At 38.2% G+C, this 13,773-nt stretch overlaps 1 pseudogene; it reads right to left on the bottom strand.

Moving 5' to 3' along the window:
• Nucleotides 1-8,268: 8,268 nt before the first annotated feature.
• LOC102969171 lies at nucleotides 8,269-8,807 on the bottom strand (annotated as a pseudogene).
• Nucleotides 8,808-13,773: the final 4,966 nt, after the last annotated feature.

Below are 13,773 nucleotides of genomic sequence, written 5' to 3'. Positions count from 1 at the left end.
AGATCACATGTTAGGCCACACACACACACACACATACCCACAAATAAAATAAATAAATATCAATAAATTCAAGAAGATTGAAGTCATATCATGCATCTTTTCTAATCACAATGTAAAGAATTAGAGATCAATCACAATAAAAAATCTAGAAAGAATACAAATACATTGAGGCTAAATAACAGGTTACTAAACAATGAATGGGTTATCCAAAAAAATCACAGAGGAAATTAAAAAATACATGAGACAAATGAAAATTAAAAACACAATGGTCCATGGGATACCTGGGTGGCTCAGTCGGTTGAGCGTCTGACTTAGGCTCAGGTCATGATCTCACGGTCGTGAGTTCGAGCCCCGCGTCGGGCTCTGTGCTGACAGCTCAGAGCCTGGAACCTGCTTCAGATTCTGTGTCTCCCTCTCTCTCTGACGCTCCCCCGTTCATGCTCTGTCTCTCTCTGTCTCAAAAATAAATAAATAAATAAAATATTAAAAAAATTTTAAGAACAAAAACAAAAAAAACACAATGGTCCAAAATCTTTGGGATGCAGTAAAAGCAGTTCTAAGAGGGAAGTTTATAGCAACACAAGTGTGCTTCAAGAAAAGAGAAAAATCTCAAATAAACAACCTAACCTTACTCCTTAAGGAACAAGAAAATGAAGAAAAAATAAAACTCAAAGCCCATAGAAGAAAGGAAATAATAAAGATTGGAGAAAAATAAATGCAACAGAAGCTAAAACAAGAAAAGACTACTAAAACCAGGAGCTGGTTCTTTGAAGAGATCACCAAAATTGATAAATCTTTAGACAGACTCATCAAGGAAAAAAAATAGAGGATTCGAGGGGTGCCTGAGTGGTTCAATCAGTTAAGCATTCGACTTTGGTTCAGGTCAGAATCTCACAGCTCATGGGTTTGAGGCATGTGTCGGGCTCTGCGCTGACAGCTCAGAGCCTGAAGCCTGCTTCATATTCTGTCTCCCTCTTTCTCTGCCCATTCCCTGCTCATGCTCTGTCTCTCTCTCCTTCAAAAATAAACACATAAATAAATAAATAAATAAATAAATAAATAAATATTAGAGGATGCAAATAAATAAAATCATAAATGAAGGAGGGTAAATAACAACTGATACCATGGAAATACAAAAGATTATGAGGATATTATGAAAAATTACATACCTACAAGTTGGACAACTTAGAAGAAATGGATAAATACCCAGAAACATATAAACTACAAAAAGTGAATCAGGAAGAAATAGAAAATTTGAGCAGATTAATTCCTAATAATGAAATTGAATCAGTAATTTTTAAAAACTCCCAACAAAAGTCCAGGACCAGATGGATTCACAGGTGAATTCTACCAAACATTTAAAGAGGGATAATACCTATTCTTCTCAAACTATTCCAAAAAAAAAAAAAAAATAGAAGAGGAAGGAAAGCAGTGGTCCTAAATTGCCTTTAGGTCTGAAATGAACATCTTGCAGGCAGGTGGAAAATTGTGATCCAAATTTGTTCTTTGAGGCCTTACTTACCAGCATTACTCTGATACCAAAATCAGACAAAGACACTACAGAAAAAGATAACTACAGACCAATATCTCTGATGAACATAGATACAAAATTCCTCAACAAAATATTAGCAAACTGAATTCAACAATACAGTTTTAAAAAAGTCATTTGCCACCATCAAGTGGATTTATTCCAGAGATACAAGGGTGATTCAACATTCACAAATCAATCCATGTGATACATCATGTTAACAAGAGAAAGGACAACGATCATTTCAATAGATGCAGAAAAAGCATTTGACAAAGTACAATGTCCATTCATGATAAAAACTCTCAACAAATTAGGTTTTGAGGGAATATACTGCAACCTATTAAAGGTGAAATATGAAAAGCCCACAGCTAACATCATACCCAGTGATAAAAAACTGAGCTTTTTCTCTAAGATCAGGAAAAAGACAAGGATGTCCATTCTCATCACTTTTATTCAACATAGTACTTGAAGCCCTAGCCACAGCAATCAGATAAGAAAAAGAAATAAATACATTCAAATTGATAAGGAAGAGGTAAAACTCCCACTATTGCAGATGACATGATACTATACATAGATAATATACTAAATATAGATACTATGTAGACAAAATCCTAAAGACTCCATCAAAAAACTGTTAGAACTGATTAAAAAAATGTCACAGCATAAAAAATTAATATACCTCTATATACTACTAATGAAGTAGCAGAAAGAGAAACTAAGAAAAAAATCCTGGGGTACCTGGGTAGCTCAGTTGGTTGAGCATCTGACTCTTGATTTTGGCTTGGGTCATGATCCCAGGGTTGTGGGATCCATGCTGAGTGTGGAGCCTATTCCCTCTCCCCTGCTTGCTCTCTCTCTCTCTCTCTCAAATAAATAAATTAAATTAGATAAATAAATAATTTAAAAAATCTCATTTACGAGTGCATCAAGGAGAATAAAATACCTAGGAATAAATTTAACCAAAGGGGTGAAAAACCTGAAAACTATAAAACACTGATGAAAGAAATTAAAGATGACACAAATAGAAGATATTCCATGCTCATGGATTAGAAGAATTAATATTGTCAAAATTTTAATATTGTCAAATATGTCCATATTACACAAAGCAATCTACAGATTTAATGTGATCCCTAACAAAATACCAACAGCATTTTTCACAGAAATAAAACAATTAAAAGACCCCAAAGTAATCTTGAGAATGAAGAACAAAGCTGAAAGTATCACATTCCCAGATTTTAAGATATACTACAAAGGTATCATAATCAAAACAGTATGGTGCTGGCACAAAAATAAACACATGGGTATTAATGGAACAGAATGGAGAACCCAGAAATACACCCACTCTTTTATAGTCAATTCATCTACGACAAAGGAGACAAGAATATGCAATGGGAAAAAGATAGTCTCTTCAATAAATGGTGTTGGGAAACTGGACAGCTACATGAAAAGAATGAAACTGGACCACTTTTTTACACCATATACAAAATAAACTCAAAATAGATTAAGCACCTACATGTGAGACCTGAAACTGTAAAATTCCCAGAAGAAAACACAGGCAGTAATTTCTTTGACATCGGCCATAGAAACATTTTGCTAGATATGTCTCCTCAGGCAAGGGAAAAAAAAGCAAAATTAAACTATTATTAAATAAATAAAATAAATAGCTTTTATATAAATAAATAGCTTTTGCACAGCAAAGGAAATGGTCAACAAAACAAAAAAGTAGCCTACTGAATGGGAGAAGATATTTGCAAATGATGTATCTGAAAGGGGTTAGTATCCAAAATATATAAAGAGCTTACACAACTCAACAACAAATAATAATAATAATAATAATAATAATCTGATTAAAAATGGGCATTTTTCCAAAGAAGACATACAGGTGGCCAACAGACAAATGCAAAGATACTCCACATCTCTAATCATCAGGGGAATGTGAATCAAAACCACAATAAGATATCACCTTACACCTGTCAGTATGGCTAGAATCCAAAAGAAAGCAAGAAATAACAAGTGTTGGTGTGGATGTGGAAAAAAGGAAACCTTGTGCACTCTTGGTGGGAATGAACACTGGTGCAACAACTATGGAAAACAGTATGGAGTTTCTTCAAAAAGTGAAAAATAAAAATACCATATGATTCAGTAATTCCACTACTGAGTATTTACCCGAAGAAAACTAAAATAGTAATTTGAAAAGGATATACGCACTCTCACATCATTGCAACATTATTTACAATAGCCAAGATATGGAAGCAGTCCAAGTGTCCATCAACAGATGAACAGATAAAGCAGATGTGGTATATATACACAATGTAATATTACTCAGCCATAAAAAAAGAGATCTTGCCATTTGCAACATGGTTGGACCTAAAGGGTATTATGCTAAGTGAAATAAGTCAGCAGAGAAAAACAAATACCATATGGTTTCATTCATATATGAAATTAAGAAAGAGAATGAAGGAACAAAGGGACAAAAAACCCCAGACTCCTAAATACAGAGAATGAATTGTTGAAGAGGTGAGTGAGAGGTTGGGTGCAGTACAAAAAGGGGATTAAGAGGTACAAACTTCCTGTTACAAAATAAATAAGTCACAGAGATGAAAATACAGCATAGAGAAAATAGTCAAATAACAATGGTAATGATGTTGGTGACAGAAGGTGACTATACTTGTGATGAACACTGAGTAATGTGTAGAATTATTTAATCATTATATCGTGTGCTTGAAATTGACATAACATATATGATAACTATACTTCAATAAAAGGGTTTTTCTTTGGAAGTTTTGGAAATGGCACTTTTTTTGGTGTTCCAAAATTTATAAGGGTATGTTGAGGTGTGGGTCTTTTCCGTTTATTATGTTTAATACTTGTTGGAATCTTTCAATTAGAAAACTACTGTCTGTTCACTACTTGGGATAAATTCTGACCCTCCATGTTTTTTTCCTCCCTTTCTGAATGTTTGACTTTCTGCATCAATTTTCTTTGTCTTACCTTTTTCTCTCATATTTCCCAGGCCTTTTGCTTTTTGTTCTGTTCTAAGATATTTTCTTTATTTGCCAATTCTTCTATCATATTTCTAACCTCAGTGATTATATTTAAAATTCTAAGAGCAATTTCTTATTCTGTGATTGGTACTTTATCAGAGCAATCTGTAATTCTTTTATGGATATATTATCTTTTAAAAATCTCTCTGAATAGGTAGTTTTTAAAGGTTTTCTGTTCTCTGAATTCCTTATTCCTTTTAGGCCAGAATTTTTTAAATATTTAAATATATTTAAATTTATTAAATATATAATATATATTTATATATTATAAATTTTATTTTTTTTGTTTTTGTTTTGTTTTTGTTTTTGTTTTAATATATGAAATTTATTGTCAAATTGGTTTCCATACAACACCCAGTGCTCATCCCAAAAGGTGCCCTCCTCAATACCCATCACCCACCCTCCCCTCCCTCCCACCCCCCATCAACCCTCAGTTTGTTCTGTTTTTAACAGTCTCTTATGCTTTGGCTCTCTCCCACTCTAACCTCTTTTTTTTTTTTTCTTCCCCTCCCCCATGGGTTTCTGTTAAGTTTCTCAGGATCCACATAAGAGTGAAACCATATGGTATCTGTCTTTCTCTGTATGGCTTATTTCACTTAGCATCACACTCTCCAGTTCCATCCACGTTGCTACAAAAGGCCATATTTCATTCTTTCTCATTGCCACGTAGTATTCCATTGTGTATATAAACCACAATTTCTTTATCCATTCATCAGTTGATGGACATTTAGGCTCTTTCCATAATTTGGCTATTGTTGAGAGTGCTGCTATAAACATTGGGGTCCAAGTGCCCCTATGCATCAGTACTCCTGTATCCCTTGGATAAATTCCTAGCAGTGCTATTGCTGGGTCATAGGGTAGGTCTATTTTTAATTTTCTGAGGAACCTCCACACTGCTTTCCAGAGCGGCTGCACCAATTTGCATTCCCACCAACAGTGCAAGAGGGTTCCCGTTTCTCCACATCCTCTCCAGCATCTATAGTCTCCTGATTTGTTCATTTTGGCCACTCTGACTGGCATGAGGTGATATCTGAGTGTGGTTTTGATTTGTATTTCCCTGATAAGGAGCGACGTTGAACATCTTTTCATGTGCCTGTTGTAGGCCAGATTTTTAAAATCCTGATCTTTTTCTTCTATTTGTGTGTGCGGTGATCTATATTTGCTTTTCTATATTTAAGAGAGAAAAACCATGTTGGTATTTCTGTGTAGCTGGTATGAGTTTCCTGTGTACTGTATAAGTCTAGATCTGTTTCCTCATTCAGTATCTCTCTGAAGGGAAAAGCTGATCAGAGGCTCCAGAGGTTTGTTATTATGCCAAGACAGGGCTTGGAGCTGACTTTTAGAATTAGAGGGAGGGAAAGGAAGAGACGCCTCAAATGGAGAAAATCTTAGGGCACCTGAGTGGTTCAGTTGGTTAAGCATCTGGACTCTTGAATTTGGCTCAGATCATCATCTCATGGTTCTTGAGTTTGAGCCCCATGTAGGGCTCTGTGTTGACAGTGCAGAGCCTGCTTGGGATTTTCTCCCTGCCCCTTCCCCGTGCACATTCTCTCTCTCTCTCTTTCCCTCTCTCTCTCTCTCAAAATAAACTTTTTTTTTTTTTTTTTTTTTTTTTTTTTTTTTTTTTTAAGGAGAAGGCCTTATTCTGACCTTATTACCCACCTGGCAACCTTTGTTCTCTGTGGTTGACCCTCTCTGGTGAGCTCTGCCTGAGTGCTGATAGCAGGGGCGGGATGGTCCCAGGATGGCCTCTTGGGAAGCTGTTTATAGAAAGACTTCCACTTAGCTTCCTTTTAGATCTCCTTGTATCTCTTCTGTCCTCCCCTACCAACTCTTGGGCTCTGCTGGGCATTCCAGCTCCCTCCTCAGCTAAAGGCCCCTTTCTTCACTTATTCTGGACAGTGGGCTCACTCCACGTCTCATCCACCAATTCTCTCTACTTACTGTTTTCCAGAAAGCTTAGGAAGTCTCTCGCTTGGTGATGGTCCATCATCATTCCCTTTGCTGTATTAGGTTATTTTACTCTATCACGTTAATGGAGTTTTAGGAGAAAGAATAGTCAGATGTGTGTGCTTAACCACAATCTTTGCTAGTATTTTATTTCTAATTTTCCATCTGTGTTCATAAATGAGATTGTTCTGATAGTTGTTCTTTTCTCCATGTGATCTTTCTTGGTTTTGGGTTCAGGGCTACAGTAGCTTTAAAGAATGGTTGGCTGGCATTCCAGGTTTTTCCATGCTTTGGGCTAATTTAAATTCACCCAAACATTGGTCCAAGGACTACTGCATATACTGTGACTATATTTTTTAAAAAAACTTTTTTAATGTTTACTATTTATTTTTGAGAGAGAGAGAGAGACAGAGTGTGAGCCGGGGAGGGGTAGAGAAAGAGGGAGACACAGAATCTGAAGAAGGCTCCAGGCTCTGAGCTGTCAGCACAGAGCCCGACACGGGGCTCAAACCCATGAACTGTGAGATCATGACCCGAGCCAAAGTTGGACACTTAACTGACTGAGCCACCCAGGCGCCCCATATAGATTCCATTTATTTTTGTACCAATACAAGAAAAATATGAAATAATATACATAAATTGATAACATTTGTTAACTCAGAAGGAGTGGGAGAGAAATGGGGGGACTTCATTTTTATTTTATGCACGTCTTTATTGTTGGATTTTTTTTTTTTTTTTTTTTTTTTACACAACCACCATACATAACATTTGAAAACAAAATCTTAATGGAAAAAATAGATTGTCAGGGCAAACTTTGGAGACTCTAGTTCATTGATTCTGGGAAGCCAGGAAATCTATATATGTATTTTAAAATGTACTCAGATAATTCTAAGGTACTTGCATACATAAACCTACAGGCCTGGGATTTGGAGGGGAAAGGCAGGGTAACAGAAGGGAAGGTAGCTCTTCGACTTCTTTTTTTTTTTTTTTTAACATTTATTTATTTTTGAGAGACAGAGAGTATGAGCAGGGGAGGGACAGAGAGAGATGGAGACACAGAATTCGAAGCAGGCTGCAGGCTCCGAGCTGTCAGCACGGAGCCCAATGAGGGGCCCGAACTCATAAACTGCAAGATGATGACCTGAGCCGAAGTTGGACACTCAACCGACTGAGCCACCCAGGCACCTCTCTTTGACTTCTTTTTCACTATTATCTATTTGTCCAGTTTTTCTGCTCTTCTTGAGCCAGTTTTGGTACTATATGTATTTACTAGGGAATCTTACCCACTCTTTTAAATTTATTCATGAGAAATTGGATCTATTAATTTCTTATTACCCCTACAATCACCTTTACTTTCCTTCCTTCCTTCCTTCCTTCCTTCCTTCCTTCCTTCCTTCCTCCCTTCATCTCTTTTTCTCTTTCTTTCTTTCTTTCTTTCTTTCTTTCCTTTCTTTTTCTTGGCAAACTTTCTTTATAAACATCCAGAAGAAAGTTTTCTCACCCATCTTCTCAAGATGTCCCATGAGGGAGGGAGGGGGAAGCTGCCTGGAACAGAGCTAGGACCAGGGCTACACCTGGTAGGGAGACTGTGGGGGCTCAGTCAGGCCAAGCCAAGCTGATGGTTTCAGAGGCTCCATGGGGTGCAGCAGGAGGGGGCCTTGGTGTCCCCAGAATAAGCCCTTCTCTTTATTGTGACTAACCCAGAAGCTGACAAGAGGGAGGCAGGTGGGGAGGGAGCCCTCAGTCTCAGTGGACTCTGGGCTTCAGGGACCACCCCCTGGGTGGGGCTGCCCACAGGAATTCAGACAGCTCTTGGACTGGTGGCTAGCCTCCAGGATAGTGGAAGACGGTGGTTCTCATGGGTTCGTCCTTGCTGCTTGGGGCTGAGCTCAGCCGATTGGCTCTTTTCCAACCAGTCTTCCAGATGGCCCTCAGGGAGCTTGAGGACATTTAGTGGCCACTTCCTGGCCCACCTCTCCTTCTCCACCTGGATACTCTGCCCCTGCAGGTCTGTCTGTGACATGTGGGGAAATCTGCATTTGGAGCCAAAGTCACACTGGCCTGTCAGTAGAAACTTCCTGCGGGGCCGCTTGTTCTGTTCATCTAACAAGATGGCAGACGCATCTTAGAACAGGTCATACCTTAGAACAGGTCATCTAAGACGCATCTTAGAACCAGACGTTCTTGGCTTTGAGGTGCTGCAGCCCATTCAGGTGTTTCTTGTGGGTGTGGAGCTTGTCCTGGAAGGAGTGGTTGCGGTAGTCACAGAAGTAACGCTTCCCCATGGCCACCTACGTGGGTGCTGCTGCTGCCTGGCTCTCTGCAGGGCCCAAGGGCTCTAAGCTCCTCCTCCTTCTGTGCCTTCCACCTTCTTTAGCTTTCATTTTAACCCCTTTCTTTTCCTTATTTGTGGTTTTTCTATTAAAGCGTTCTCTTGTGGTAAAATATGCATAATGTAAAATTTTCCATTTTAACCATTTTTAAGTATGCAATTCAGTGGCATTTAAGAATATTCAATGTTGTGCAACCATCACCACCATCTATTTCTGGAATTTTTCACCATCCTGAACATAAACTGTACTGTTAGTTAACCTTAAAAATAAAACTGCCAGTTCATTTTACCAGCAAAAATGGGCCTATTCGGGAATAGCAGAGACTTGCAATCTGGGACCAGCAAGCTACAGCAAAAACCACAGGTAAGTCTGGAGAACAAAGGAGAGAAACTGCTCTTTTATAGAGGAAAGGGAGAAGTTGGGAGGGGTGTTATAAACAAAAAGTCCAGTGAAGTAAACTAGGATTTGGAAACATAGTGGCTTCTCATTGGCTGAGTAGTAATTGTCTCTCATTGGCTGGGCTGTTGCTAGGGGGAGAGAAGGGTAGCCTTTTCCCTCCTGCCTGGATAGTAAAGGAGTACGGAGATGCGAAGTCCATTTCTTCCTCTTGGATTTGTAATTGATGATGAATGGTAGGACATGAGAGCTCCCCCTACCAGCCTTCCGATTCCATTTTAGTGGTTTCCCTTTATTAATTTTCATAATGCCCATTAAATAGTAACTTCTCATTCCTTCCTACTCCCAAGCCTCTGCTAACCTCTAAGCTACTTTCTGTCTCTATGAATTTGCCTCTACTGGGTACTGCATATAAGTGGGAACATACAATAGTTGTCCTTTTGTGTCTGTTTTTTTTCACTTAGCATAATGTTTTCAAGGTTCATACATGTTGTGTCAGAATTGCATTCTTTTTAAAGACTGAATAATATTCCATTATATGTGTATACCACATTTTGTTTTCCATTCATCTGTCGATGGGTATTTGGATTATTTCTACCTTTTGGCTATTGTCAATAATGCTGCTATGAAGATTAATGTGCAAGAATTTATTTCGGTCCTTGCTTTCAATTGTTTTGGGCATGTACCTAGAAGTGGAATTCCTGAACCATCAGGTAATTTTTATGTTTAACTTTTGAGAAACTGACAAACCATTTTCTATAGCAGGTGTTCCATTTTGAATTCCTATCAGCAATGCACAAGGGTTCCAATTTCTCCACATCCTCACTAATACCAGTTATTTTCTGGGCTTGTGTGTTTATTTGTTTTTAACTGTAGCCATCCTAATGGTTGTGAAGAAGTATCTCACTGTTTTTATTTGCATTTCCCTAATGGCTAATGATATTGAAAGTCTTTTCCTGTGCTTATTGGCCATTTGTTTATTATCTTTGCAGAAAGTTCTTTTCAAGTCTTTTGCCCATTTTTGAAGTGGGTTGTTGGTTTTTGTTCAGTTGTATGAGTTTTTCTATTTTTTATTGACTGGATTTATTTTTCTGTCTCTCCTGAATTCCTAGGAAGCATACAGTGGATCCTCTCTATTTGTGCTGTCCAATATGATAGCCCCAAGCCACAGGGGACTATTTAAATTTAATTTTTTAATGTTTATTTATTTTTGAGAGAGAGAGAGAAAGAGAGACAAAGTATGAGCAGGGGAAGGGCAGAAAGAGAGGGAGACACAGAACCTGAAGCAGATTCCAGGCTCTGAGCTGTCAGCACAGAGCCCAATGTGGGGCTTGAACTCACAAACTGGGAGATCAGGACCTGAGCTGAAGTTGGAGGCTTAACTGACTGAGTCTCCCAGTCACTAATTTTTTTTTAATTTATTTTTTGTTTTAATGTTATTTAATTTTGAGAGAGAGACAGAGACAGGGTGTGAGCAGGGGAGGGGCAGAGAGAGAGAGGGAGACACAAAATCTGAACAGGCTCCAGGCTCTGAGCTGTCAGCACAGAGTCCATTGCAGAGCTCAAACTCGCTAGCCGTGAAATCATGACCTGAGCCAAAGTTGCATGCTTAATTGATTGAGCCACCCAGGCACCCCGTGACTACTTAAATTTAAACTTTAATTGATTAAAACTAAATAAACTAAAAATTCAATTCTTCAGTGGAATTAGACACATTTCAACTTGTCAATCAATAATCATGTGGCTGATGGCTATCATATTGGACAGCACAGAATGAACACTTTTATCATCACAAAAAGTTCTATTAGACAACATTGTTCTAGATCTACCTTCCATATCTTTATTTTCCCCTAATATTCTGCATCTCTATTTTTATGGTCTTCATCCTGAGAGAGGCCCTTGACTTTATCATTCACACCTTGAATCGGTCTTCAGTCATGTCCAAATACATTATTGACCTCTAATATTTAATTTTAAATCTTATTTAGCAATTGGCTTTATAAATGTCAATATTTCCTTTTGTTCTTCTATTCATAGGAGCATATTCTTTTTTTAAAAAATGTTTATTTATTTATTTTGAGAGAGGGCGAGAGTGTGAGCAAGGGAGGAGCAGAGGGGGGGAGAGAGAGAGAATCCTAAGCAGGTTCCGTGCTCAGCACGCAGAGCCCAATGCAGGGCTTGATTTCATGACCCTGAGATCATGACCTGATCTGAAATCAAGAATCAGATGCTTAACCAATTGAGCCACCTAGGTGCCCCCATAAGGGCATATTCTTATAGATGCAGTTTGCTTTTGATTAACTACAGGGACTCGAATTCACTTAAAAAACTTTTTTTATGTTCTGTTTCCTGAATTAACTTTGTTTCCTCCAGGGTTGAATGTCCTATTTGTTCATCTTAGTTCTTCTCTTCCATGCTGTTGGTTTCCTAATGTCTAGTGATTCTTAATTGTCCATTTACATTTTAAAAATGCAAGGCTATGTTGATATATAGCTCATATTTATTATGTTAACAATTGACGTTCCATTTCCACAACTGGGCTCACTCCTTAACTGCAGGATTGATAGAAGGTTCTAGGTTGAGAGCAGTCAGATAAGCTACCGCAGTTGTTAAAACAAACGGAAGGCTTTATTCTAGAGGTGAGTGTTCATTTCAATCATGGGTGGGGGCTGCATTCCCTTATTTTCTTTCTTCTTTTCCTCCATGTATATTGTGAATGTACAGAATTATCTCGGACCTAATTTGATTCTCTGGTCTCAAGAATTGACTAGGCAGGTTCCCCAATTTGATTAGAGAGTGGTAATCATGGGTCTATCCTGGGGCCAAATGCTGCAGCCAGCTGCTCTAAATAGAGAGAGGAACTCAGATGATCCAGGACAGACCTTTAATTAGTTACTCCACGGTCCACTTGTGCTCCCTGCCCTTGCTGACTCCTTGAAGCTCTGAGAAAACTCATCTCCAGCTTATGTTTCAGATTTCTGCTACTTTTGTTTGTTTAGGATGTGGATTTCTCTACTCTGCTTTCTCCATCAGATGAATGACATCTGCCCATCTTCATTAATTGGTCTTTGCTTTTGTGGACCTCTGGTGCATTAGGTGGTATTAATCCTCAATTTATAGTGATCAGTTATCATTAGTACATTGTTCCATCATCATTGTTGCTATCACTGTTTTTTTCATCATCACACACCATCTCAACTCCTTTCTTACAGGATGCATGTATTTTTGCTCGATGTGTGTTTGCATTTTTAACTGATATAAATGGTACTAAGAGATTTGTTTTCTTTTCTTCAATGTTGTGTTTTAAATATGTACCTGTGACATCCTATAAACATCAAGTTAATGCTTCAGAATTCATCCTGATATTCCATTATAATCCTCCACTGCATTCATTTATTTATTCTCTGGTGTTGGATACCTAGTTACCTCCAACTCTCTACTCCCACAAGCACTTGGTAGGGATCTCTATTTCCCCATATATTTCAACAAATTTGCTATTCCTCTACTTTCTAATTTTTGCCCATCTGATAGACATGAAGTAGTATTTCATTGCTGCTTTAATGTGTATTTCTTGAGCATCTATTCCTATTTACATGTTAACAATTTGGATTTCCCCTTCTGCAAATTGCCTGTTATATTAGCCAAGATATACTAGATTATGCTGTTCTAGCGGACAACCCAAAACACTGTTGGCTTATAAGAAGAAATGTTTATTTCTTGTTCTTGTTAGTGGTCGGAGAGGTTCTAGTCCTCAGCCACTAGGGGACCCAGGATGGTGGAGCAGCCATAATCTTAGAGATTGCCAATCATTATCCCAGAGGAAAAGAAAACTTGGTTAATCGTGTATTGACTCTGGAGCTTCCATTTGGCAATGACACACTTTATTTCTACTCACATTTCATTGCCGTAGCTAGTGACAGGGCCATGTTGAACTTTAAGGGTATGGTAAAGTACAAGCGTACTATGTGTCTAGAAGGAGGAGAACTGGAAATATTTAGTGAACGTCCCTAATGACAACACTGGTCTGTCCTTCTGGTCAAAAAAAGTATTCAACTTGTTTGTTTCCACTCATAAAAACTACACTCCCTCCCTACCTAAGGCAGTTGTCTAAACATCTGGAGGGAAGGAAAATTTTTTTCTTTCTACCCTCTGGGGGACCCCTATAACAAAAGACAGATTAACAAGAGAAAAATAAAGAAAAGGTTATTAACACTTATATTTCATATACACATGGGAGAAACTCAGGAAAATAAGTCAAAGAGGTGGCTTACAATGCAGGTTTATATGGCATCTTCAGCAAAGAACAATACGTTTGTAGACAAATGATGGGACCAGAAACACCCCACACATTTTTAGGCTTCCAAGGGTGACAAATGGGGGAAGGCAAATATATGGGAAACTAATGGGGGCTAGTTCGTAAAGTTCATATGTAGATTCTAGGCTCATAGGGTCTAAAGTTACCTCTGGTGATTAACTTTCATTTTTTCTGGTAGAGAGGGAAAACTTACGTCCTACTTTTAAG

The sequence above is a fragment of the Panthera tigris genome, chromosome B3, assembly GCF_018350195.1.
Source record: "Panthera tigris isolate Pti1 chromosome B3, P.tigris_Pti1_mat1.1, whole genome shotgun sequence".
NCBI classification, from domain to species: Eukaryota; Metazoa; Chordata; class Mammalia; order Carnivora; family Felidae; genus Panthera; species Panthera tigris.
This window is presented reverse-complemented; position numbering and strand designations above follow the sequence as displayed.